Below are 6,000 nucleotides of genomic sequence, written 5' to 3'. Positions count from 1 at the left end.
ATGTGTGGGTGTATGGTACATGCTCCAACTTCTGCATGAAAACATTATTCCTTAACACATAATAATGAATCTCCATTGTTTTATTTCACAAAAATCTGTATTATTGGTTGGTTGTTGGGATCTGTCTGTCTTGAGAACAACGGCGTGTGCCTCTGGAGGTGAAGTCAAACTCCTGCATTAGTGACCTCTCTGGGGTGCAAGCCTGGGTGGTGTGTATGGAGGTTCTGGGCTACCCAGAGGACAAGACCCCTACCTCACTGATGTGGCCCAAAGGAAAGCAGAGCAATATGTTTGGCACCAGCTTGGCTGTGGGAGTTGCCGGAACGAGGCTTAGAAAGTGGTATGGAGAAAGTGACAAGAGAACAGCTTTTCTTCCTGTCTGTTAATACTAGAACCTAGGACCATCCAATACAGCTGAATGCTGGAAGGCTCAAGGCAGACAAAATAAAGTACTTCTTCATACCCTCCATAAGCTATGGAATTCACTCCCACAAGGGGTAGTTCTAGCCACCAACTTGAATGGCTTTAAAAGAAGGTTAGACAAATTCGGGGAGGAGAAGGATCTCATTGGCTACTAGCTCTACCTCCACTCCTGGAAGCAGTCGCTGGGAATCTCCAGTGGGAAGAGTTTTGTTGGGCTCAGGTTCTGCTGGCGCACTTTCCACAATGGGCCATGTGTTTGGCCACCAAAGAAGTGACTGGCGACAAAGCTAGCAGGTCTATGAGAAATATTACTTTGTCTAGCTCATATCGCAAGCCTCTTCAGTCACCTCCTTCCAGCCTACAGTGTATGCTGTAATTGTCTCCCCTTCCTCCTTGCTCCCAACTGTTTGCGATGGTGATTAGCTTCCAGCTGTCTCCCTTTAATCTCTTTTAATAGATTTCCACCGCCGTGCATCTCATCCGTGCCCCGCCCCAAAACAGGACATTGGCAAGGAGGCCAAGAGGCTACTGTACTTGCGGTGCAATCAATGGATGGACCCGAGCGGCGCAAAAGCGCGCCTAGCCTGGTGCCGAGAGCCCCGGTGCCAGGGCTTCGCTGGGCAGCGCGGGCGGGCTGGTAGGCGGGCGCCCCTATAATAAAGGCTGCCTAGGAAATCCACTAGGTGGGCGTGAGCGGCTGCGGTGAGGTCAGCGGCGGGTGGACCAATGAGTGGCGCGCTCGGCAGCTGCCCGCTCTTGGCGTGCGAGTGGAGGGGGCGGGGGAGCGCTAGGTGGATGCTGCTCCGGCGGCGGCTCGGACATTCCGGCACTAGGCAGAGCGCGAAGGCGGGAGTCGCCCTACGGCTGCCGGGGCTGTGTGGAGACGTGACTGGGAGAGAGTCGGGGGGGAAGGCGAGAGGAGGAGGAAGGAAGGAGGAGCGGCCGGGTTTCTAGCTCGCCGCCGCTCGGGAGAAAGAGGAGCAGGGAGACGGAGAAGGCGCCAGGGAGCATTTGCCTCGCCTGGCGCACAGGTGCAAGCCGAGAAGGAGCGCCTCGTCGTTGGCGCCGCCTGGCCGAAGGGGGATATAGTGCCTGCCTGCCTGCCTGGACGGACTCCGCCGCTTCTGTGGGGAGCGTCGCTTCACCTGCGAGCGAGTCAGCCAGCCAGCCAGCGCGCGGCGCGTCCCGCGTCAGCCAGGTAAGAGTTTCCCTCAGAGTCTTTCTCGGGGAGCCGCGGGGCGCTCGCCGCGCCCGCCTTCTCGCGCTCGTCCTCGGCTGCCAAAGTTTCTGGCAAGAGTCACTCGGGGCGAGCGAGAGAGGCCGTGCCAGAGGCGGCGGCAGCAGCGGCCACGGAGTCGAGACGGAGGCGCGAGAGGGAGTCGCCGTTTCCATGCCCTGTCGGAAAAGAGGGTCCTCGCGTGAGGCGGACGCGGCTAGAGCTGCCTTCTTTGGACGTTCCTCTCCCCCGCCCCATAAGAAGCACCTTCCCCGCTTCTCCCCCCACCCCACCCCGTCCACATGGATTCTTCGCCGTTTCTAACATCTGAACTACCGAGGGAGCCCTCGGACAGACTCAGAAGTCCATCGAGAGGCATCTCCTGTGTGTGTGTTCGACGTAGCCCAATATATTTTAAATTTGGAGGGATTGCAATTTCCTCAGGGAAGGGAGCTCGGGGAAAGCGGCGGTTTGTGTGGAAAATGCCTCGGCTTCTTCGGTGTGCTCTTTTTTTGCGGAGCGGGGAGGGTGTGTTGCTGAAAGTTGTCCTCTTTAGGCCGGCGTCAGGCTTCTGGCTGAGATCTTGAAGAGCCACTTCTTCTAGTTGGAGCAATCTCAGGGCTTTGTTCCAGAGACTCTGCTGGAGTTCAAGCGTATCTGTCTAGGTTGCCTTTTCTACCAAGGGCTCATTGGCTTCGAAAGCAAAGCAGATCCAATATGTGCTGTTCATATTTTGGCAGAAGCAACATTTCATTTCCTTATGTGTTTGCCCTCAGTGTTCATGCATGTTTCCAGCTCTCTGCACGACTAATTCACCCCTGTGTAAAATAGTCTAGAAAAACCATCACTTCTGAGTTGTAGACTTGCTATTGCTAATACTGATTAGAATCCTCCACTTCTTTCATAAGCATTGGGAAAACCTTGTGTGGGTGGTGGTTGGATTCATCCATACCTCTGATGATATGATCCCCCTTCCCAGTCCTTCCAGTTATGACTGACAAGCAGCTGGAATGGTGGCAAGGGGCAACTTAATCTGCAGTAGAAGTCTATGATTCTCTAAATCTTATGTTCCAAACTCCCATTCAATTCCACTTGGCGTGGATGCGTTTCGGGGATTAGTTAACCTGCGTGGCACATTTGTGCAAACAAAGGTGTCTTACCTGAGCAGTTTCCTTCATCTCTCTTTATGTGCAATCTCTAGTGATTACGGAAGCATCTGGGGAACAGAGGTGGTTCTCTGTTTACTGCGTAAGTGATCAATCTGAAGCAAAATTGATTTGTTTGTGGACTTAATTCAATTATATGCCTCTTCAGATTGGTACTATAAGGAGTGTAAATTTAAATGGCAAGCTGGTGTGTAAGAGACTGAGCTATGAATAGGGAAGTCCTCAGTTACAGCTTTCCTCTGCCATGAAGTCACTAGGTGTTGTTCGGCAAGCCATTCTTTCTCAACCTCCTATGAAGATGTTGATAATGCTGCCTTTCAGGGTCACTGTAAGAGTTGCACATCTGAAGACTTTTTAATTATGAAATGTAAGCATACTTTAAATATTAAGTAGCTCATATTTATATGCTTCACATACATGATTTGGTTGGAATCCTTACAACAACCCAGTAAGGTAGTCAGTGTTAAATATGATATGGAAAGCATGTCTAATATTGATTGGTCTTTTTGTCTGCCACCTGCACCCTACGAAACTTATAATGTTTGTCTTCACCTTTTAATAGTTACTGGACAAATATGATTTAAATCAACTCTGTTTCCTGTTAGCAGACTCTCTCCATCCTAAGTGAGTATATTCCTCACAGATTTAAACAGAATTTTGTGAGCAGATTAGGTTATGCAAATTGTGGTGTCTGCTGCAAACATGTTTTTCAAGCCACTGGGTAATGTATTTTGAAACACATGTATTTGCTGGATTTAGATCTAAGCACATAAATCTACAGCACAAGAACCCAAGTAAGTTGATGCTTACAGGGATATGCATGTTGCCGTGGTAGGTTGTTTATTCATCCAAATATTAATGTAGGCAGAAATTACTTTGATCTCATCTTAAATGCTTCCTATAAAAAGAACTACTGAAGGATATTGAAGTCTCAGACACAACAGAACTTAGCAAAAATAGTGTGCGTGTGTTTTAAATAAAGAGATAGGCTGCTGCACCCTGTAGAAGCTAATGCTGAATTTTAGTGTGTTTTTACATAGCATTGCTTGAGATCCAAAGTGGCACTTCGCAATGACCATTGGCTTGAAACATCAAAGTGACTGAACAGTGATTTTGTTTGCATCTGGATATTTAATCAGACACAGTGTTTGATTTGTTTAAAATGGCTTGGAATAGAACTGGGTTTGAGGTGCTATCTGCACTTATGGACAGCTGTGTGTCTTTGGGGTGGGGGAGGTCTTAAGTGCTTTAATATACTAGCCACTCTTGGTGGTAAATCCTAGTGTCAGTGATGCTTCTGAATTTTCATATGCCCTAAGCAGCTTTTCTACCTCTACTGTGTTTTCTCCCACTCAAAGCTAATTAGGATAAGATGAATTACCAAATGGAGAGATGGGGCTCATTGCTTTAGAATCTCTGATCTTATGTTGTTCTCTCTTTGAAAACTGGCTTGTTTTCTCTTTCGCCTTCATTTGCATGTCAATATGATCATGGGAAATGTTCCTTTCTGCCTGAAGGTTATAGTAATAAACCAATATAGAAATGGGAGAAAAAGGACTCATTCTCCCATGTTTTGTCCAGCCAGGATAGCTTTACCTCCATGTTAGCACAAAGTACTTGAATTCAGAGAGAGTAAAAAAAATTGCTTAGCTGTGACACTGTTTTAAAGAGCTCAGTTTTGCTTCTTCTTCTTTTAAATCACATGATATATATCTATGGTCTTTAGTAGAGTTTGATTCTATGTGGGTTTACTACATTTTTCTTTGACTTGGATGAACATCTCATAGTATAGGAAGTGTACCGAAGAAGCAGAATGTATGACAGACTATTGAATTGAGAATAGTACAGTATCCTTTCATTGGATATTGGTTTGCTACTCCATGCTAATTCCAATATCTTTGAATTGATGAGGTTAGGAAGAACTTCTGATGAGATTGTGTAACAAGAGACCCAAATGTAGGAAGGTAACAACAAACAAGGTGGGTTGTGTGTGTGCATGCTGAATGCCTGTATTTGCATTTGTTTTATTATTAATAATAATAATTTTATTATTTATACCCCCACTCATCTGGCTGGGTTTCCCAGCCAGGCCAATAAACATTTCATTTTTTCCCTGATGCTAATGGTGCAAAACAAGTTAAGTGTTCCTCCTTCCTTTTATTCTAAGTAAATGTTGATGTCTTGTTTCTGGTTGCTGTTCAAATGACCAGTATCAAACTTTGTCACTAATTCAGAAATACTTTTTATAAAGACTGGGAAACAACTTTTTTTACAATCATCAACATGCAAATTATAATTTCAATAACATATTAAATTACATTTTTTGATATGGAATTGCTTTGGATCCTACAACATCGATGGTTTGCATCTTGATGGCTTATATCAAAACATTCTCCTGCCCTATGTATAATTCAAACTAGCTCATTGGCTGTACTTGGAGAAATCTCCACACCAGCTGCATAATATGTATCCCTTCTCAATCCTCCCATGCAACCTTCACAGGGTCACAGGAGCAGAAGAGTCATGCTGAATCAGACCAAAGGACAATATAGTCCAGTATCCTGTTCTTAAAGTGGCCAACCAGGTGCCTGTGGGAAGCACACAAACAGGACGTGAACACAGCGGTACTCTGCTGCTTGTGAACTGCAGCAACTGATATTCTGAGGCAAACTTGCCTCTTACATCGGATATAATATACTCATCACAAATAGTAGCCAATTAAGAGTCTTATCATACATGAATTTGTTTCATTCCCTGTTAAAGCTGTCCAAGTTGGTGGACATTGCTACATCTTGTGACAGTGAATTCCAGAGTTTAACTATGCACTGTGTGAAGAAGTACTTTGTTTTGTCTGTCCTGAATCTTCACTCATTCAGCTTCACTGGATGATCCCAGTTTCTAGAATTATCAGTGAGTGAGAAAAAAAACTTCTCTGCATCCACTTTCTACGTACCAATGCACAGTCTTACTCAGTTCGTATCATGTGCTTGCCCTCCATCAGATTTCACCCCCACACAAACTAAAAACGCCTAAACATTGTAATCTTTCTCTCCACCCCCTTGTTAAAATGATTGCCTTCTGCACCTTTTCCAGCAGTATATGTCTTTTTATATGTGGTGATCAGAACTGAGCACAGCATTCCAAGTGTAGTCAGGCTGTAGATCTGTACAATGGCATTATGATATTCCCAGTTTT

At 45.6% G+C, this 6,000-nt stretch overlaps 1 protein-coding gene across 5 annotated transcripts in view; it reads left to right on the top strand.

Annotated features, from left to right (window-relative positions):
• The first annotated feature begins 1,160 nt into the window (after positions 1 to 1,160).
• CHRM3 (cholinergic receptor muscarinic 3) overlaps positions 1,161 to 6,000 on the top strand; it is a 226,495-nt gene continuing 221,655 nt past the window's right edge. For 3 of the 5 annotated variants that reach the window (XM_083432209.1, XM_083432206.1, XM_083432207.1), the window contains exon 1: positions 1,191 to 1,621. The gene's annotated coding sequence lies outside the window, so the exon portion shown is untranslated. Of the gene's footprint in view, positions 1,622 to 6,000 lie in introns of all 5 variants that reach the window. The other 2 variants (XR_014509155.1, XM_083432205.1) reach the window with 1 other exon arrangement.

This window comes from Podarcis tiliguerta (assembly GCF_965153285.1).
Source record: "Podarcis tiliguerta genome assembly, chromosome: 3".
Lineage (NCBI taxonomy): Eukaryota > Metazoa > Chordata > Lepidosauria > Squamata > Lacertidae > Podarcis > Podarcis tiliguerta.
This window is presented reverse-complemented; position numbering and strand designations above follow the sequence as displayed.